Source organism: Phyllostomus hastatus, unplaced genomic scaffold, assembly GCF_019186645.2.
Source record: "Phyllostomus hastatus isolate PE091 unplaced genomic scaffold, TTU_PhHast_1.1 phas_scaffold_78, whole genome shotgun sequence".
Taxonomy (NCBI): Eukaryota; Metazoa; Chordata; class Mammalia; order Chiroptera; family Phyllostomidae; genus Phyllostomus; species Phyllostomus hastatus.
The window spans coordinates 90,842,760-90,864,763 of NW_025334041.1; the positions used below are offsets into that span (position 1 = coordinate 90,842,760).

At 43.6% G+C, this 22,004-nt stretch overlaps 2 non-coding genes across 2 annotated transcripts; both read right to left on the bottom strand.

Annotated features, from left to right (window-relative positions):
- Positions 1-10,322: 10,322 nt before the first annotated feature.
- Positions 10,323-10,392, bottom strand: LOC123812282. The gene has a single exon (XR_006784558.1). It is a non-coding gene; the product is annotated as a small nucleolar RNA U2-30 (small nucleolar RNA).
- A 144-nt stretch (positions 10,393-10,536) lies between these two features.
- Positions 10,537-10,616, bottom strand: LOC123812283. The gene has a single exon (XR_006784559.1). It is a non-coding gene; the product is annotated as a small nucleolar RNA U2-19 (small nucleolar RNA).
- Between the last annotated feature and the right edge of the window lie 11,388 nt (positions 10,617-22,004).

The window sequence follows — 22,004 nt, forward strand, 5'->3', positions numbered from 1 at the left end:
AGATTTTATTTATTTTTAGAGAGGGAAGGGAGGGAGAAAGAGAGAGAGAGAGAGAGAAACACCAATGTGTGGTTGCTGGGGGCCGTGGCCTGCAACCCAGGCATGTACCCTGACTGGGAATCGAACCTGCGACACTTTGGTTCGCAGCCCACGCTCAATCCACTGAGCTACGCGATCCTCTTTTTCTTAAATAAGTGCCTTTAACATTTCATATAATAAGGGCTTGGTGATGATGAACTCCTTTAATTTTACCTTGTCTGGGAAACACTTTATCTGCCCTTCTGTCCTAAATGAAAGCTTTGCTGGATGGAGTAATCTTGGTTGTAGGTCCTTGCTTTTCATCACTTTGAATATTTCTTGCCAGTCCCTTCTAGCCTGCAAAGTTTCTTTTGAGAAATCAGCTGACAGTCTTATGGGAACTCCTTCGTAGGTAACTCTCTGCTTATTCCTTGCTGCTTTTAAGACTCTCTCTTTATCTGTTACCTTTGGCATTTTAATAATGATGTGCCTTGGTGTGGTCCTTTTTGGGTCCAACTTGTTTGGGACTCTGTTTCCTGGACTTGTGTATCTATTTCCTTCCTTCACCAAATTAGGGAAGTTTTCTTTCATTATTTTTTTTGAGTAAGTTTTCAATTTCTTGCTCTTTCTCTTCTTCTTCTGGCATTCCTATGATTTGGATGTTGGTATGTTTGGAGATGTCCAGAGTTTTCTTATTCTATACATATATATATATATATTTTAAATTTTTTTTTCTTGCTGTTCTGATTGAATGCTTTTTTTCTCCCTTACATTCTAAATTGTTGATTTGATACTCGTTTTCATCCCCTCCATTGTTGGTTCCCTGTAGATTTTTCTTTATTTCACTTAATGTAAACTTCATTTCTGCCTGCGTCTTTCTTATGTTGTTGCCATACTCAATGAATTCTTTGAACTTCCTGATAACCAGTGTTTTGAACTGAGCATCTGATAGGTTGGTTATCTCTGTCTCATTTAATTCTTTTTCTGGAGTTTAGTTCTCTTCTTTCAGCTGGGCCATATTTCTTTGTCTACTCAATTTGGCAGCCTCCCTGTGTTCGTTTCTGTATATTAGGTAGAGCTGCTTCGACTTCCTGTCTTAGTAGTGTGGCCTGTTCTAGTAGGGTGTACCTATAAACTGTGTGGGGCAGAGCCTTAGGTGATGTCAAGGGTGGAGCAACCCCTTTCACTGCTTTGTGGCTCTGTGTGAGGGGAGGGCTTGAAGAGGGGACAATGTCACTGCCTGGCTTCTGGAGGTTTTCCTGGGAAGAAGCTGTCTCCAAGCACTCTCCCTCTTTCTAGTCTCCTCACTGTCACCTGTATGCCACTTGTGTCCTTCCAGCTGTTGACCTGTGCTGAACACTGGAGGGGGTGGGTCTGCATAAGTCCTAAGTCCATTTGGGACCTTTAAGACGAGTCTTCTGCAGTTTCAGTTTAATCTGCAGTTTATTCTGATGCTCCAACCCCCACTGGTTTTACAGCCAGAAGTTATGGGGATTTATCTTCCTGGTGCTAGAACCCTGGGCTGCTGGGTGATCTGGTCTGGGGCTGGGATCACTCGCTCCTGATGTATCCTTCCTGAATTTTATTCATCACATGTAAATGTAGGACCACCCATTCCACCACTTCTCCTTGCCACTCCCGTGGCTTTGCACCTCTCTACCTCTCTCCACATCTCCACCCTTCCTACCCATCTGGATGAATGCGGCTTCCTTAAATCCTTGGTTGTCAGACTTCCACACAGCTTGATTTTCTGATGGTTCTGGGTGTTGTTTTGTGGTCTAAATATAATTTTTTCCGTAGTTGTGCTAGGAAGTGAAGCATGTTTACCTATGCCCCATCCTGATTGGAAGTCCAAACTAGAGTATTCTTCACACCATGATTTCCTGGGCCACATAGAATGATCTAAGGACACAGAATTAAATAAATAACACAATGATGAGGCTATTCCCTTATCACTTCTGATTCTGTGAAGGGCAAAGCCTCAGTTTGGTGCTAATCTGTCTTCAAGACCTCGCTTAACATTTCCTACCTCCTATCTTAGCCCAGAATGGGAAGATCCCTGGCTCAGAGCCTTCAGTCACCCACAGGGTCCAGTTAGAATTTAATATTCTAGCTCATCTTCATTGTATTTATTTTACTGTTTTATAATTTCTTTTCCTTTTCTTTTAGCAAGGAATACTGTTTTTTTATTGATATAAAGTTTTGTTTTACACGCTAATTTTATTCAGGTTTTTAAAAGGGAATCAAGAGATAAAAAATATCAGTCGATGTAAAAAAAAAGTTAAGAAAATATTAAGACATGCAAAAATCACCAGAGTGGCACAAAATGACTCTAACTGAAGGCTGAAGTAGAGAAGAAAAGGGAAGAAAATGAAGAACAGAGAAAGAAAGCAATTAGAATGAGAGAAGTGAAACTATGCCAGGGTGTCAAGGGGCACTGACGGGGCTGTACTGAGGCTGTGAAGAGAACAAGGTAAGGGCCAAGGGCAATTGCAGGGGTGTCTGGCATTTATATTTCAGGTCTGAGGTAAAGATGAGAAAATTTGAGAATGGTATTGGTGATGTCTCAAATGTACCTGACTGCTTAGGAGACTTTGGGAAGTTATTCTGGAAAACCGGAAGTAGTTTAGGGTGGCTCTGACCTTTAAGAAAGGGAACGGGGGTCTCTTCTGTGGGCTGTCCTGCAGATGGACCCTATGCCGTCTCTTTCTGCCACGTAACAGTCACTTGAGTAGACATCAGTTCTTTTTTTCTCCCTGCATTGGTATTCATTAGATATTTTTAAATGTCTAATTGCAAGAGCTTGTTCTAAGAATCTTGATTTTCAAGCCGAGGCACCAAATTAGTGTCCGGTAACACAGAGCCTGTCTGCTGGCTTCACTACTTAATTTATAGATACGCTGGTTGGTGTGAGGCTTCTGTGCCAGACAATCTTCTATTTTTTAAGCCTTCTAGCCAAGCTCATAGAAAAATACAGCCATAAATATTCATTTAACGACTTCCCAGGCCATAGTCACCTAGCTTTTACACTGTATTTACTCAGGATTTTGGAGCCAAAATCATCATTTCCCTCATTCTTCTCCAGGGTCCTTGGAAACACCTGTGTCACCTGCCTCATTTGTGCCTGCTTCCTTGCAGGCCATGTGTCTAGATGCCAGGTTGAAGCTGCAGACCCTGACTTCCTGCAGTTGTAAGCTTCTGGCTCCCTGGCTTACCATGAGGTGATGCTCTTGCCAGAGGAACTGGGGGCTGAGGCCTTAGACTTTTGGCTGTTACTATGGGAGGCCCTTGCCACTGGGGTTCAGATGTCTAGGCAGAGCTGATGAGTCCCTGGGTGGTGGCTTACAGGGTGGATTTTCAAAGTTGATCTGTAGGGGGAGAGGGGAGAGCCGGTCTTAGAAGGATATAGGGGAACAGGTGGGAGCTGACAAATTATATAACAGTCCTCTCTCCTACCCCATGAATTGTCCTATAAACCTTGTAGTTCACTTAGTTCCCAGAGGCTAATCCTGCTTCCAAAGGCTGGGCACAGACCAGTCACTAGTCATCCCCTACAAGTGAGACAGGTGAGTAAACCAGGACAAGTGGAATAGGGGCAAGGAGACAGTTAAATGGCCAAGGAGTTTACAGCTATCTAGTTAAACGCAAAATCCTAAGTTCCCTAACCAAGGACACTTAAGAGTCAATGATTTACATTTCTCCTCCCTAACCAGAGAGTACATAGCCTAAATCACCCTATTCAGGGAGATATATCACAGAAATCCAGTTGGTGCCATTTGTGTCAACTGCACCCAAGGACAGACAAAGTCATGGGAGTTAATCTCATTTTGGCACCTCCACATAAAGCTGATGACTATTCTATTGAGATCCTCCCCTAAGACCTCCTCTAAAATTCCCAACTTTAGAAAACATAAGAACCCTCAAGACAAAGACCCACTGCAGGCTCTCTCTGGAGCATGCCCACTCCCTTCTTCCCTCTCAAGCGTGCATCTCTACTTTTCTCTCCTAAACTCTAAGGGATCCCACGAGACTTGCAATAAGGGGAGCAATGGCTGACTTTTCAGTGAGCTAACAGCAGCCCCACCACGGCTCACTTCTTTCTTCTAACATTTCTAGGGAGCCAAAGCAGAGAGCCACCTAGGCTCTCTCCTGTTGCTTCTTTTGTTTCACTGTCCCCAGCTTTAATAAACATACACTCAAAATCACCTGGACTCGGACTGTGAAATCTTTCCTGCATGAAGTCAAGAACCCACACACTATTGGCCAACCTGAGTTAGATTTACTGTGGCCTGGTTCCTTTCCAATGACACAAGGGTGTGCTGTGCAGCCCCTGCTGGGACTGGAGAGCTTTAGAAATACTGATGCCTGAGCCTTATCCCATACCATTTAAATCTAGACTTTTTGTGGTGTAAGCTTAGCCACTGATATCTTTACATCAAGGTGTAATTTAGATATAGCAAGGCTCACACATCTTAAGTGTACAGCTTAATGAATTTTTACACCTGGCTAACTACCACCAAGATCAATATTTAAGATGAGGGAAGCTTCCAGTCCTTCTGAAGGAGGCTTCTTTCTCATATACGAATATGGCAGCATCCAGGCCCATCCAATTAGGAGCAAGCACAGCCAGCACCTCTCTTTTGAATGTTTCTAGTCTTCCCAACTGCTGATGCAGGACACGAAAAACTTCTTTCTTCCCTCTAGTTGTTGTAGGTTCATTGCCTGGGGCTCTGTAAGTTAGACTGACAAAGACAGAATAACAAGAGAAAACAAGTTTATTAACATGCATACTGGTAGACACGGAGCACTCATAGATGATAAAAGAGCAATAACTTTTTAAGAAAGTGACAAGACAAAGGAAAGGAGCTTTGAACTTCTAGGGGAAAATTGTGGAATAGGCAAATATTTGGGATACGTAGATAAGGGCCAGATTAGCAGGGTTTGTTGTATAGATTTGTCTGGACTGATAAGGGTCAAGAGTGGTCTCCAGTGATTAACTTCTGTTCTTGATAGAGAGGAGGGGGCACTCACGAATTTATACCCTCCTTTCTCAGGCAAACAGGGGGATGGCAGAGAGCTTTTCTTGTATCTACTTCTTTTCAGTTGCCTTCAGCTCAAAACAATCCTTATGTCAAAATGTATTTTTGGGGTGCCATGTTCCGTTATCCTCAGGAAACCCATGTCTAGCATTGTAGGTCCACCTCTTGGGCACTTTCTCTTAGTTTGAGGGGAAGGAAAAGCCCAGGACAACTCTATTCCTAGTATCTTCATTAATAACATTTAGAACAAATTGCTTGAGGGTGTGTGTCTGGTGGTTCAGAGAGGCAGAACTCTGGTGGGTTTCTGTTTGTGATAAAAAGAAAACCACTGGCCCAAAATGGTGTTGCTCAGGCTGAAAGCCCACGACGCCAACCCTAGATTTAATACCATCATCTTAATCAACCAGTCTGGAGTTTTCTGGTTAACCCAGTGAGGCGATCTGTTACCTGGACCTTCTCCATCCCCATCACCCATGAAAGGAGAGGCAATCTAGATAGAAGCCCTCTCCTTTTCTTCCCCCCTACAAAATGGAGTAAATGTCCTCACCTCCCAAAATCCTTTCTTTTGCTAATTTCTCTCTTTTCCACCCTTCTTCCTGTGAAACCTCCCAGGTTGCACCCCCTCGGAGCCCCCTTCTAGTTGCCAGATGGGATGCTGCTCCATTCAAAAATCACTTAATAAAGCAAATTAGCTCTTCAAACTCAGTTGGTTGAGTTTCAGTTTTTTAAATGTTTGTTTGTTGTTTGCTCTTAGGGTTTTGGCCCTTCCCTGCCTCAGTTTTTGGTTTTTGGTTTTTGGTTTTTGGTTTTTTAAAAATCCTATCTAGCAGGTCCAGCACCTTTCTATAAAAAGGGTGTTCTTGTCACCTACTTTTTCAACTTGGAGGCCTCAGGTGTGCCTAATATAACAAGAAAAGTCTCATATTGCCTCTCTGATATTCTTTTTGGGTGCATGGTAAAATACGCATAACAAACAATTTACCATTTTAGCCATTTTTAGGCATACAGTTTAATGGCATGAAGTACATTCACACAGTTGTGCGACCGTCACCACTATCCATGTCCCGGAACGTTTTCAGCATCCCCAAACTGCAACTCGATATCCGTCAAATGGTAACTCTCTTTTTCCCCAGCCCCCCAGCCCCTGACAACTACCATCTACTTTCTGTCTCTAAATAATTTGCCTACTATAGGCCTTTCACATAAGTTGAGTCATACAATATTTGTTTTTTCACAACTGGCTTATTTCACTAAGCATAATGTTCTCAACATTCATCCATTTTGTAGTATGTGTCAGAATTTCATTCCTTTTCAAGGCTGAATAATATTCCATTAAGTGGATTATATCTCATTTTGTTCATCCATTCATCTGGGACATTGGTTATTTCTACCTTTTGGTTATTGTGAATAATGTGCTGTAAATATTGGGGTAAAAATAGCTGTTGGAGTGTTGCCGCATCCCCATTTTCAGATGCTCCTTGGCTGATTCTAACATGCAACAGGGTTGAGACTCTGGTCTGCAAACTCATGCACTGCCTCTGTGCTCAGTCAGCTTCCTAGCAGAGCTTCTGGGAAGACAGGTGGTCAAATCAGGCAAGTGTTGGGAACCACCCTGCCTGGTTTCAGAAGCTGTAACCCCCCCATGACTCAGGCTGAGGGAGTGACCTTGGGACCATAAGCCACTGAGGAAACAAAGCTTACATCCCTGGAAGGAGCCCTGGAAGGAGCCACTTCTGCTCCTCTTACTTCATCCATAACTGGTCCCCAGTGCTTGGTTAGCTAGCCAATGAGGGGTAAGATTCCCCAAAGCGGGGAACAACCTAAGCCAGGCATGATCATGTGGGAGGCCCCCAAGGAAGGACTTAGAGGGCTACAGCAAATGGGGGTGATGGACCCTCGCCCCTCAGCTTTGACAAAGCCTGAGTCCTCATCCTGTCTGGAAGAAGTCTCCTAATCTCTTGGCTGCCTTACTTCCCTTCCTTCAACCTAAGCCTGAAACAATGACAGAGGGTGTGGTGCAGCCCTGTGCTGGAAAGGGTGGGTTCCCTGGGCAATCAGAACTAAGAAAGAATATGTAAAATTCCACGAAATCTGCTTTATTTAGAATGCTCTCAATTAAATGATAAGGGTCCAAGCAAGAAGTAAGTTTGTTCCTCAAAATTTTACAGCTCTTTAGCTATCTGACCCTGACTCAAAATATGCCCTCAGAGTTCTTTGTTATCTATTGTTTAATCCTTATTGCCTGACAATGATTAATGAGCTTTACCTGTATTCCTGTGCAAACAGACCCAATAAAAGCCCATTGAGGAAAAGGTTCTTGGCCCTTCTTCTTTGAGAGATCTGCCACCTTTCCTCCCCAAGCAGGTCATGTCTTGGTAGACTTATTCTCATCCCACAGGCAAGCCCTTGTACCATCAGGGTTTCTCATGGATCCCAGCTCCTGTCCAGGGCCGACTCCCTGAAGGTGCACTCCTGTTTATATTCCTGACCACCTTTCTAATCAACCTCAGCATCCCTGAGCTCCAGGAAGTTTCTGGGCCTTTATTATTATTATTTTTTTCAAATTGGCCCTCCTTTTTCTTGAGATCAACTCTGCATGTGAAGGGTGGCAGAGAGACCTTTGTTTTCCACAAGGATCTCACTGCAGCCTTTCTGCCAGGGCAGGGGGTATCCCTTAGAGTGGGGTATCCAACCTTCTGGCATCTCTGGACCACACTGGAAAAAGAGTTGTTTTGGACCACACATTAAATACACAAACACTCAGGAAAACTGATGAACAACAACAACAAAAAGGTTTTAAGTAAATTTACGATTTTGCATTGGGCCACATTCATAGCCATGCTGGGCCGGGTTGGATACCCTTGTGACTGACTTTACACTTACATGACCTGACCAAGAGGGGGCCACTCCAAGTATCTTCCTAGAATAAAGAAAATCTGCTCCAAGATGATTTCCTGCCTCTACCAAGCCCTGGAAGCAGCAGGAAGTCCTTAGATTGCTGCTCTCAGGGCTTAAACAAAGTTGCCCATTTTGCTTAGCCATGTACCCATTATATCCACAGGACTGTCAGGTAAGAGGATCTGGCCTTGGGTCTGAACTGCACAGAGCAGCACAGTCAGAGGTTACCTGGGTATGCAGGGGCCTGCATGCCATGTGGGCTGGGGAGAGGTCCATTTCACCCCAAGCTGTACACAGTGTGGTTCACAGGGTAGTGAGAAGCCTAGGGGGCTTCTCTAGAGCTTATCAAGGTCAAGGTCTTTTCTAATGAGGGTCATTGGTATTTAGGAGTGGCTGCCTTTTGTGACCAAAATTCCCAATTAGGTTCAGAAAAGAAGAAATTTTATTCAGGTGAAACAGTTTACAAACCAGCGAAATGCAGTTCCCAGTGGAAACCAAAACTGCACTCCCTGAGACAAAGGGGAGGCTGTCTCTTATGGAGAAACTTCCCTCCCAAATTTCCAACTGGTACAATTTTATGCAAATGAGGTTTCCAAATTTACACAAAATACCACATTTCCATATTGGTTTGAATTATGCTGCTCTGATTGTTTGGTTGCATGCATGCTGATTGGTCAGTATAGAGCAGTTCTGATTGGTCAGTGTAGATGCAAATGGAGATACAGTTGTGAAGTTCAGATTGGAAGGGACAGGTCTCAGTCTATTGGTTGAAAGACAAACCCAGGAATTCCATTATAATGGTTGACTCAGATGGCAGGAGCATAGTGAAGCTAAGAGTTCAGTCTGAGGTCGTTCTGGGTGTACGGAGTACATGAGAAGCCTGTCAACAAATGCTGCTAGACTCTTCCTAGTCATAAAATTTGGGCCCTTGGTTGGCCATAGAAAGTCCATCTCAGCAGATAAATTTCTTCTGGAGGTTCATGTCAAATGAATCTTTCTTCTTGGGGTCCACACTTCTCTTCATCACAGGAGGAACTAGAGTCCTGAAGAAGACAGGTGTGGGTCCTTGTTAACCCTGGACAAGAATGGGGAGTGAGAGACTCAAATTCTTTGCATTCACCTTCCCCATGCCAGGCTCTGCTCCCCAACAAGCTTCAAGGGAACACCTATTTTAGTACAAGTCAGACTCCCATGCCCTGAGGGATTCAGAAAGAGATAAAGTGACAAGAAATTTATGATCTGGCAGAAGACAGGCATATAAGGCAAGGAATCTATGTCCCAAATAAAGTGTAGGAGAAGAAAGACTTTCCCTCTACCTTCCTGGGTTCGACAGCTGGTCTGTGCAATAACTGACTACAGGCAGATTAACAGAAGAAAAGGTATATACATTCATTAATTTTTAATATTACATGAAGAAAATTTTAAAAAGCCAATACCCCAAAATATAATGGGATTTGTGAGTTTATATGCCATCTTATTAGAGAAAGGGTAAGGGGAGATGTAGGTCACTTAGGGGAGAGTAAATAACTTTTAGGAAAGATGAGTGGGTGCTTAGAAAAATAGATGAGAGATAGGATAGTATGTGACAAAGTTTGTCTGGGTGTGGTGTGGACTTCTTGTCACCTCTCCTGTGATAAGAGTCAATCTTCCCAGGTTGATGAAAATCCTGGGGAAAAAGGAGGGGATTTATGATAATTGGGTTCCTTTTGGAGGATCTGTCTTTAGGTAGGTAAGTGGAGTTCAGAGAAAGCCTCTGTCTGCGTTTCCTGTTTATCAAGTGTCTTCAGCTCAAAAGAATCAATACACCAAAGCAGCATATTTTGGAGTGACAGGTCCTGAAGTCCTTCAACAGCAAGAGAATGCAGAATTCTGTTCACAGAAGAAGTAATCCTCAAGCTGTGGGGGATGTTATTCTGTGAAAGCTGTTGCGTTGTTTTTACACAACTTTGGTATTCTTCGAAATAACAGCAGAAATGAACATCGTAAAATTTTATTAGGGTCGGATGTATACTAAACACTCTAAATACATTAATCTGTTTAGTTGATATAACAACTCTAAAAGGAAAGTGCTGTTATTATTATTTTTATTTTATAGATGAGGTTAAATGCTGTTTACAGATGTTAAATGCTATTCCTGAGATGGTCCACCTGGTAAGAGGGGGACCCAGAATTTTAACACAGTTTGCTCTAATTCTAAAGTATGAGTTGGTAATACTAGACACCCAGATGTATCAACAGGCGCACTGAAGGGAGCTCTGAAGATGTGGGTGCTCATTTTGGTTTACTATCCAGCCTACAGCCTCTTAAGTCAGTACTTTGCCGGCCAAGGCTTTGGTTTCCTCCTAAGTTGTGTGTTGTTTTCAATTCTGACCTCAGATCAAGTGCAGACACGTTCATAATTACAAAGGTCAGTAGTAAAACCTTTTCATCATTGCTCAGAACTGATCAGACTTTCATACATATTGTACATGTCCCCCTCTCCCCCAATCGGATTCTTCCAACAGCAAGTTCACAGTTATCCATTGTCACCTGTACACACACACGTGCACACCCTTATTATAAATTGCTTTATACTTTTGCTTCTCAAAACTATAGAGATTATGCATCAGGTAGATTGGAAGGTCTTCTGGTGCTCAGATTTGGCCATTTTCATCTTTGATCCACTTCAGTAAGAGCAGCTCTCAGAAAACCTCCTCACACGTGTGCCTTCCATTTCTAAATTCCCTCAGTCTAGAATTTGCATCACTGTTTTATATGGCTAATCCCAAAGAACACTGAGGAGGCAAGTAAATTGCATTTGTACTCACACACTCTGACTTCTGGGAAGGCTGCTAAAATTAACGAGTTTGGTGACAGGGGTTGAAAGTGGGATACAGGGGTAGGAGCCACAATTGCATTTGACAAAGTTACTCTAATATTTATACAGTGTGTATCAGAGTTGACTGCTTTGTCAAACAGCCCCCACATCTTAATGGCTTAGCCCAAAGGAAAGCTTCTTTCTCATTAAGTGGCAGTCCAATCTGAGTGTCCTAGTTCTGTGGCTCTCCTACATGAGGCTTCTCAGGAACTTGGGCTCCTCCTGTCTGCAGCTCTGCCTGTCTCTTAGGTCCTCAGAGCCCTTTTCTTCTAGCTGTAGAGGATCACATAAAAGGCTTTTAGGTTTCAAGGCTTTGAACATCTTTGACATCTCTTACTTCTGTCCCCTTCCATTGGTCAGAATTGATCACATGATCCCATCTAACTTTCCAGGACAGACTGTGGAGTGTAGACTCACTGTGTACCCAAAAGGAAGCTGCCTTTGATGAGTACATAGTATTCTCTATAGAGGTCCATAAGTAGCCAAGTCAATCTTAAGAAAGAAAAGTAAAGAGGGAACTCACCCAACCAGTCATGGAGACTCCCTACTGCTGTCCTCTCCAGGTTGTCAATGGAACATACTACCACCGTAACTGTTCGAAGTGCTAACTTGAGTATCTGCGGCCAAGAATAAAGTGGACCCCCTTTCCTTCTTTGATTCTTGAAGAGAAGGTAATAAGGCTTTCTTAAAGTGTGTCATAGTGTTACTGGGTATAAAGTCCATGTGCCTGATGTTTTAAAAGGCCAAAACTCAAAATGTCAGAGTTTGGAGTAAGGAAAGGTTTATCAATCCAGAAGGCACTAACCAAGAAGATGGGAGACCTAGTAGTTCCTCAAATCTGTCTTCCCAAAGTACAGAGTTCAGGTTTCTTTTCAAGGGATGGGGCAATGGGAAGAGCAAGAGGTGACTGACCACCGCAGGCATTTGGGAGTCAGCGGGGGTCCGAGGAAGATCCTGCTGGGGGATATGAGTCCAGTCACAAGGTTCTTGCAGTCTTTGATAAACACCATTATTTGTATACATACTTCCTCACCTCCTCAGGAGAGACACTTTCTGGTAAGGGGCTGTTTTTGTTACACTCAAGCAGCAAGCAGAATTCCTCCAATTGATTAGTATGTTTACATGCAGGACTAAGCAGAAGCTATTAGCCTGAAGGCCATGGATCAAAGCAGGCTTGGGCAAGGTGGAGTCAGAGAAGCCAAGTGTTTCACTCTTACAATAGGACTTTCTTCAGTGTCTTTTCCTGGGATCAAAAGTACTTATAATAATAGTAACTAGCATTTACTGAGCACTTATTGTATACCAGACACTTACACACATTACCTTAGAGTGTGAGTAAATCTCAAGGTCTGGATGAGATATGAGGAGCTGAATAATTCAATTTACTTTATTTATTTTTAAATAAATGGCCTTAATTTCTACTTTAAATGCTCATTCCTCTGGTAGCAGAAATTTAATTTCAATTGGTTTTGGCTTCTGCTCTATCTCAAGTTTTGTCTAAGTCCCAGGTGAGAGGGAGTGGCTGGGACTCGAGGTCCTACAGTTCATCTATCCATAGTGGCATCTGCCATTGCACCCTATGAATGACAAAAGTGAAACAATTTGAGTTCGATATCCTTTAGTCAAGGAAAAACAACTAATGGGCTAAGGACAGTGCCTCAGAAGCAGTGGAATACTCTTTCCAAAGAATGTTTGTGCAAGAGCGACTTTTATATGGACTATTAGAAGCATCCAGCAACTCAGAAACAGGACAGGATTGGCTAGGATGTCAGGGATTTCCTTATCAGGCTAGTAGGTCCTTTTTTCTAGGGTAAAATAAACTAAAGCTGAGTTGGAGGCTTGTGATTGGTGTATGTTAGGTTTCCCCGACAGATATTTCCATTATGTGCAGGCTGATTTAGGCTTAGATTTGTGCCTCCATGGGCGGCCTCCATTCTGTGGGTCCCAATATACTAATTAACGTCGTCAATGCAATTGCTAGACTTTACATTCCGTCAGGCCCCGTCTGGGTTTCTTCTTTGCTTCACACCTCAAAGCCATGGTTCTCCCTGCCACCTCAAAACCACCTCCCACTTCACAGAGAACAAGCCACTGTTTCCAGCACCTGGGAAAAGCCACATGTATTTCCCATCTCCCTTCTTAGCACTTCTGCCTGACAAATTCCTCTGTCTTAGAGCCAGGAGACTCACCCTCACCCCACCTCCCAGGGAGCAAGCCCATTTCTCTGGGACCCTTCTATCAATATTTTGCCTCTTCACCTCTGCTCTCCCTTCCATAATCTGGATAATTCTTAGATGCCTAGTTCTCTGTTTTTCCGTTTTAATATTTATGGCACAAACTTGATGCTTCAGTTATTCAAGGGTTAAATTTTTACAGGTCAAAAAGCCTCATTCTTACCTCTTCCAACTAGTTTTCTGGCTTTTCTGCCTTTTCACTCCTCCCCTGAAACAATGACTGCTACACCTTCCAGATGATAAGGAAAGACTGCAGACTAAATTGGGAGTGGAGCAAGGGACCTTAGAAAATACATATAGGGTAAAAAATGTGTAAATGTCTCAAAATATTTTCTCATCGCAATCTCACTCAATTCTCAAAGACCACTCTATGATACAGGTGCCATTACTATCTCTATCTGACAGGGTAGGACACTAGGCTGTTCTGAAGAGCTATTTTGTTAGGACATCTGGTGTATGGTGGGAGAAAGCGGTGAAGATCGTTTTGAATTGGTACAAACTGTTTTGAATTGGTTTGGAGAAGGGCTACTTGAAATACATTCACTGTTATAACTTTTGTCGACATGAGAACATCCAAACCTGTAGAGAATCTTTATGAGTTTATTTGAGCCAAACTGATGACATATGCCAGGGAGCAAGATCTCAACTCTCCAGAAAATGAGAGTTTCGCAGCTTCTTTTATGTGTTTGAAATTAAAGAGGGGCTGTGAGGACGATTGGAACAAGATTGTGTGCTCTCTTGAGGGTTAATACGCCCTTTGAGGATTATTACTTCTGGTATTTCAAAGGTGTGTTAACCTAGATGCACAAGAACAATGGACAACACTTGCTTAAAACCTTTCACTAAAGAAGTTACAGGCCTGGGCTGTGACTATCCACCAGGACCTGCCCAGTTAGAAATTTATGATTGGATCACCCTGTGAGGTTACTTTCTGTGGACTGTCCCCCCCCCCCCCTTTTTGTCCACACTTTTAAGTGCCAACACAAACTACCTGGTTTGAAAGCTTGTCTCATGGAGACAATACTTAGGCTTTCTTTAACAAATACCTAAGGTACACTTGAAATTTATATGAAGCCTATTATTCAGAATGGATAAAACAATAGGTTTGAGAATTATCCTCTTAATTAAGTTAAACTCCCTCTTGCAATGTTTTCTAATGATTAGTTTATTAGAAAAACCCTTTCACCTACCAACACCTCATGTTAATATAAAGTTTGCTTCATCATTCAATAAATGTTGATTAGAACCATTCTGAGGTCCATGTCTAAAGAATAATCAGGTTTTAAACTCTCCAATTTGACACATTTGGAGTCCTTAAGCTGCCTCCTTTTTTTGACTTTACAGCCTTTTCCTCAAATTTAATGGTAAAGTTTCTTTAGTCAGTGAACACAGGAAGCAGGAGGCTGTGCCCTGTAGGCAGAGTCTGGAAGACCCTCAGAAGAGAGACAGTGGGCGGGCGAGGCCAGGGAAGAGGTGCTTAGGATGGCAAGAGGGTGAAGGTGGAGCCTGGCACAGTGCAGGCACCGAGGAAATGTTTGAGGGATGAATGCAAACTGCATGGTACTGAAGGAATGAAATATCCTTTTCGCTCCTATTGTGCAAAGACCTCAATTTTCCATAGAATGTTTCCTCCCTGACCTGCCTTGACTGAACCTTGGTGCTCTGGGGTGACTGGACTTTTCTTGTATACCCCAGTGAAGCCCATTTATGCCTTAGTTTTGTAACACCAGACAGCACAATGGAGAAATGGAGAGAAGCATTGGATGCAACAGAAGAGATGGACCAGAGATGAGTAGTATGCAGATGGGCCTTTGAACAGGTGGGTTACCATTGGGACAGTGGGCAAGGACAGGTGTCAGGGGAATGTGGCTCAAATTCTTATTTCTTTTTTTTAAAAAAAGATTTTATTTATTTATTTTTAGAGAGGGAAGAGAGGGAGGGAGAGAGAGAGAGAGAGAGAGAGAAAGAGAGAGAGAGAGAAACATCAATGTGCGGTTGCTGGGGGTTATGGCCTGCAACCCAGGAATGTACCCTGGCTGGGAATTGAACCTGGGACACTTTGGTTCCCAGCCCTCACTCAATCCACTGAGCTACGCCAGCCAGGGCTTAAATTCTTATTTCTAAAAGGAACCATTGTAAAGTTGTTTTTGAGGCTCACAGACATTTACTCAGTATTCCAAATAGCACTTTTTAGAGAACCCCCAGAGAACTCCTAACAGTGTTCAGGTTCAACTAGGGCCCACCAACTCATGGTTACAGAATCAGCCACTTCAGAAGGAGGCATGCCTGGCATCTCAGAAGCTGTACAGGCATTGAGCTCAATGATTCCTAAGACACTCTCATCTTTTATTAGGAAAAACAGCAGTTTTCTACGGGTCGTGGGAAGAGTGGGGTCCTTCTTGGTAGAGCTCGGTGCATTCTGCTCTATCCTCTTTATCAAGAGGCATCTAGCCAATGTTGAAATTACCACCCAACTTCCTTTTAGAAAACCAGAATCAATAGTGGCCATTTCCAATAGTCGAGCAGGTTCATAATTAAGCCTGAAGGTGGCTGTAAAGGAAGGAGTTAGGCCAACCTGAATTCAAGTTCTGGCTTCACCGTTTTCTAGGTGTGGTAGATTAAAGGTAGCTACAAATTCTTTTCCACTCCCCCTCCCACGAGAGATGGAATCTGCTACCTCTCCCCTTTAATTTAGGCTGGGCCTGTGATTCACTTTGACCCAGAGGTTGCAGTAGAAGTGATACTAAGACAGAAGACTTGCAGCTTCTGCCTGGGTCTCCCAGAATGCTTGTTCTTGGGACACTCTCGCTGATAGGGGTCCCATGCAGGCACTCTGGGCGACAACCCCAGCCAGTATTTGTTCAACAAGATTACGTTTGGACATTCAGCTCAGTAGGGCCTTCAGATAACTGTAGCTACCGCCAACATCTAGCTGCAACACATTAGAGACCCCAAGTGAGAACCACCCACCTGAGCTCCAGAGAATCCAAAGTAATAATAGTGTTCTTAGAAGCCATAACATTTTGGGGTATGTATAGAGTATGACCTCAGGTGAGATCCTTAACCACTCAGAGGCTGGGTTTCCTTCTGTAAAATGGGCACAATAGCAGGATCTACTTCTTAGCTATTGTGATAGGAATATCATAGTGGTGGAAGTGCCTAGCATAGTGCCTGGCACACGGGAGGCCATTGATCAATGCCAAGTTCCTTCCTGCCCCTGCTCCAGGAGGTCGTACATCCCAGGTGTGAGTGAATCTTGGCTGCTGCTCTGAACTTCCTGGGCAAACACCCAACTTCCCTCAAAGGGAATGCCTAGGATCACATTTGAAAATGGGGTTGGAGAGATGTGATTTTTTTTCTTTCTGGGGCAACCTGTGATCCCCTTAGGAAAAAAAATATCACCATCTCATACTAGGAAAATTGTTTTTTTTTTCTCACCCTTCAATGAAAAGGATCAAGCAATTGTCTTCACCTCTTCAAAAAAATTTTTTTAAATAACAAGAAGTATGCCTGCTGACACTGAAAAGTACCCACATGAAATAAAACAACTCCCCTTCTGTTTCCCAGTCAGCAGGTTTTCTTCAACACCCCCAGCCCTGGGGGGCTGCAGATTGCACAGCGGGCAGACTTTGGTGAACAGATGAACAACTGTGGCTTAATCTGTTTTGGAAAAAAAAAAAAAAAGTCCTGAAGCAATTGATAAACAAGAGGCTGAGGTCAGTGTGAAGGAAGAGTAAATGAGGCCAGATTGGGGAACGTTGAAACTTAAGCCTCTTTTATCCCCTGTCCTGGATTGGGTGTGTGAGAAATAGTCAGGACTAATCTGTTGGGAAAGGGACTGAGAACCTCTTCGATTGTGTGAGTTTGGAGTTGTTTTCATTTTTTTTCAAAATTATTTTAAAACTGTATTCCATGTAATTTATTTACTTATTTATTATCCCAAATCAGTTTTTAAAAATCTGTGTCAGAGTACATAACAGAAAAGCACACAAATCATAAATACAGATGAATGAGCATTCAGCAATTGAACACCTTGTGTAACCAGCACCCAGTAAAAGAACGGCACCCTAGAAGCCACCCACGGTCCCCCACAAGGAGGATCACTATCCTGACTTAAAACTCCGTTGTTATTTTTAGTAGCTCATACACACTCATGTGTACTCTTTTAGAGACATTTTACACATCTGCAAGAATATGCAAATGTTATTATTCTGCACAAATGTACTAAAATGTGTTTTGCACACTCTGGAGAATGTTATGCAGACATTCTGCCTCTGGCTTTTTTCACATTTATCTTGGGGGTCATCTCAGACCAATACATAGGAAGCAGCCAGTTTCCTTCAGTGGTCATGTAGTGTCCTATTGTCCTTTGACTGAGTGTACCACATTTATTTAATCTTATTAAAAGGCAAAGAGGTTGTGTTCAACCTTCTTGGAACTGGCTTTTCTAAAAAAAGTAGTCTTGGGCACCTTTTTTGTCCTTTAGATTTAAGGTGGCAACGAGGCACTGCTCTCTGGAAGACTTAAAAAATGCTGCTACTAGCTCTTACTCTATCCTGCAGTGTGCTGGGTGTGGTACCACCTGTGGTGGTCGCCTATTTTATTGCCTTGTCCGGTTAGAACTCAGTTGTTCCATGTTTGACTATGTATCCAGGAAGTGGAAATAATGTCCCTGACACCCCCACTTCCTTTTCTGGCAAATCGGTGTCCGGTGAATGAGTCCAACCACTTTCACCCACCCCCCTACCTTCAGGCAGCTGCTTGCTTACCCAGCATTGTTCTGACTGAAACCTGGAGATTGCAGGAGCTAGATCTCATGAGCTCTTCCAGACAGGACTAGTTGGGGGAACTATCGTTCATTTTGATTAAACCAAGCCTTCCCTTCCTGTCTGCCTCTTCCTCCTCCTGTGGGTTCTCTTTCTCCTTACTGCCAACCATGCCCCCAGTCTCTGTTCTCTCTGTGCTCTGAACTCAGATCTCAGAATCATTCAGACTTAGTGTGAGTTCCAGTCAGTACCAACTTTTTTCTTCTAGTGGTATTTGCCCTTTAAATTTCTTACTGTAATTATAGAACAAAAGATTTGTTTCCTTAAGACTTTTCGATTGCCTGACAGCAGGAGAAGTTGTATGTCTGGGGGTTGGGGCAATCTCCTCGCCTCCTTCTTCTACTACCAGAATCTTGCCTGTCCTTTCCCAGCTACCAGAGAACAGGCCACAGAGGACAAGCCTGGCTGGTTCGTGACCTCAGGGTGAGGTTGGAGTGTCACAGTATCTGTTACCTATAGCAAAGGGCAAATACAACGAGCTTGTGCAAAGGGGTGCTAAGGCTGAGCTGCAGAAACTTGTCCTCCAATGGCAGGGTCACAGTCAAGTGTCAGAGACCCAGGGTTAAGGGGGACAGAAGAATCCTCAGGAGTGTAACACCAGGAGGTTAACTCTCACAGGATCTCCTCTTGGAACTGGTAACCACACACCTTCTCTGGGCCTCAGAGGAGGTAATAACACTAACCCCTCCTAGAGCTGTAATAAAGATGAAATGAGCTGATATATAACCAGGGTAAGGGCTCTGTAAATGTTAGCTCTAATTACCATGTGAGGTGGGCCAGACAGAGCGGCCCCACTTCCAGATTAGCTCTGTCACCACTGCACTTGTCTGACTTGGTCTGCTCCCCTTTTTGGGTTCCAGGGGACAGCGCAGGCTCTTTCTGCCTGAGCCACTTGCCAAGTCTCTTCAGACCCCTTCGTGCCCCTTCCTCAAGCCTGCTGCCTTGGTCAGGAAGCCTTCGCTCTTCCCCTGTTCCTCCACAGGATCACCACTGCCTTGCCCCCCTTTCATGAGGGACAAAAAACCCACTGCAACCAATGCGGGTGCTGGGGAGGGAGCTTCCTTTCCTAGTGTTTGTGTGTTTCTTTTGTTCCCAGTCTTCGCATTGTCCAATCTCCTTTTAAACTTCCAACTCTGGTGTCTCCCTGCCCTGCCCTTCTCGTGTACCCAGGACAGACTGGTGATAGAAGAGAATGCACAGTTCTGACACTTGGAGACTCTACTGAGATCAGTGACAGCTAATCCAGAAAGATAAGGGCCCAGAACTGAACATTTTAACACAGTGAGGCCCTACTACAGACTACAGACCTGGCACTGTTCTAAGTATTTTACATTTTACTTTTTCATGTAATCCTCGCAGCAGCCTGCTGACGTAGGTATTAGGACCAGTCTGTAGATTTTCAAACTGAGGTGCAGAGCAGCTACGTATCAAGGTCTCATCACTTTTAAGGAGCAGAAATGGTACTTGAACCCAGGTCTGCCTGATCCCAGAGCCCATGGATATTAAAGAAAATTCTAATCAGTGGGATTTTGAATAGTGATGTTTTACACTCCGTTTTGCCTTTGGATCAGCTAGCCCTAGATGCAGTGTTTTCTTCTTTTGAACTTGGCATGCACAGTGTCTTAACTAAGGACTGCAAGCTTGGTCTTGTCCATACGTAGATTTGGTTTTGAAATAGCCAGATTGTAGGCATTTGAAAGTAGTTGTGCTGAGACTCACATGGCACCCACCTTCTGAATTACATTCCTCCATAAATAAGTCTCCTTGTGGAAAGCAGGTATTAGAGCAGGGAGGGGCCCATCAGGACAGAAGCACAGCACAAAGGTGCCAACAAGAAACCCAGGGAACAGAACACGGCCTCCCATTGTGGGACCTTCTAAAATGGCTTGAGAATTTTATTCAAAGTGAGCAACGCTCACCTCCATGGTGGGCTCAGAGAAACAGCATTCAACAACATTCTTTTGTAGCTCCCAAAATGTCAGAGATTTATGACGTGTCTAAGTGAAGGTTCAATCTTACCTTCTGCCTAAAGCCTTCCCAACCTGTTCTCCCCAAGATTTTTACTGCTGCCCCTTGGACCTTTTGCCTGAAGCTCTCATTTGAGCATAGTCTGCCTGATGACACCTGTAGTTTCTCAGTTAAACAGAGAGGCTGCACTGGGTTGAGTAGTGTGCCCCCCAAATTCATGTCCACCCACAACCTCAGAATGTGACCTTACTTGGAAATAGAGTCTTTGTAGATAGAATTAGTTAAGGTGAGGGTGGGCCCTAAATCCAGGGACTGGCATCCTCCTAAGAGGAAGGAGAAGGAGAATCAGACGCGCAGACACAGGCAAAGAATAAGACCACATGCCAATGGAGGCAGAGACTAGAGTGATGTGCCTACAACCAAGGAACACCAAGGATTTCCAGGAAGCACCAGAAGCTAGAAAGAGGAAAGGAAGGGTTCTCCTCGAGAGCCTTCGGGGGAAGCTTGTTCCAGCTGACACCTTGATTTGAGACTGCTAACCTCCAGAACTGTGCGGGAGCACATTTCTCTCACTGTCAGTCACCCCGTGTGTGGTCATTTGTTATGGCAGCCTTTAGGAACTAGTACAGGGACTCTCATTTGTCTCTTTAAATAAAAAGTTTCCTTTATTATGAACATTTCCATGGGCTTTGTCTTGTTTTTAAACAAGGTTCTGAGCCTCAATTTTCTCACCTAAAGATTGTGTCTCAGCCAGCTATTATGCATTAAAGCCACCCCACAACTCATTGGCATAAAACAATAAGTTGTATTACCAGGCTCACAAGGCTGTGGGGTGACTGGGTGGCCCTGCTCTGTGTCCCTTGCTCTCCTGTGACTTACAGGCTTCCTGGGCATTCTCTAATGGCAATGGCAGAAGTCCAAGTTGGGAAGTCCCATTGTGTAAGCACATTTAAAGCCCCTGTGAGTGTCACATCTGCTAACATCCTATTGGATGAATCAAATCACAAGGCCAAGCCCAGCATTAATGGCATGGGAAGTACACTCTGCTCATCGTGAGAGGGGAAAAGGAGGGAATATTTGTTCAATAATAATCTCAACTGTCACAGATGGATCATACCTACTGCTACAGACTGAATGTTTCTGCCCCCATACCCTCATTCATATATTGAAAACTAATCCCCAAAGTGATGGTATTTTGAGTTAGGGCCTTGGGGAGATTATTGGGTCCTGAGGGTAGAGTCATTATGAATGGGATTAATGCCCTTGTAAAAGAGGCCCCAGAGAGCTCCCACACCCCTTCCATCAGTGAATCAGGATAGTAGTCCTCACTGGACACGGAATTCACTGATTCTTTAATATTGGACTTCATAGCCTCTAAAACTGTGAGAAATAAACTTCTTTTTGCTTATAAGCCACCTAGTCTGTAGTGTTTTTGTTATAGCAGCCAAAATGGGCTAAGACACCCATTTAGCATGGTTATTGAGAAGTTTATACATGTATGACTAAACTAGTCTAATAATAATCAACATGTATTGAACGCCTATGATGTGGCAGGCACCTTTCTAAGTGTTTTACAGTTCTGGTTATCTATTGCAGCATAAAAAACAATGCTAACACTTGGGGGGGGGCTTAAAACAACAGCTGTTTTATTTGCTCACATTTTTGCTGGTCAGGAGTTCAGGCACGCTCAGTTGGATGGTTCTGTCCTGCATGTGGCAGCTGGGGTCACGTTTTTCACTTCACTCAGCTGCTGGCTAGGCTGGGCTGGGCTGGAGGGACCAGAAGGCCTCGCTCACTGGTCTGGCAACTTGCCATTCCTTCATGAGGAAGCTTGGGCTTCCTCACAGCATGGTGACTTAACATAGGTGGGCTGCTCATGTGACAGCTGACTTCCAAGAGGGATGAACTTGGAAGGTGCAGATCTCTTAAGTCCCAGTCTTAGATATTACATGGCATAACTCTGCCCTGTTCTATTGGCTTGAATTAGTTTTGTGTTGCAGCTGAAAAAAAAACAACCCAGAAATTTAGTGGCTAAAACAATGCAAATTTATTATCTTACAGTTTTAGAGGTCAGAAACCTAAATAAAACTCACCGGGCTAAAAGCACAGTATCATTAGGGCTGTGGTGTTTGCTGGGGGCTCTAGAGGAGAATCCATTTTCTTG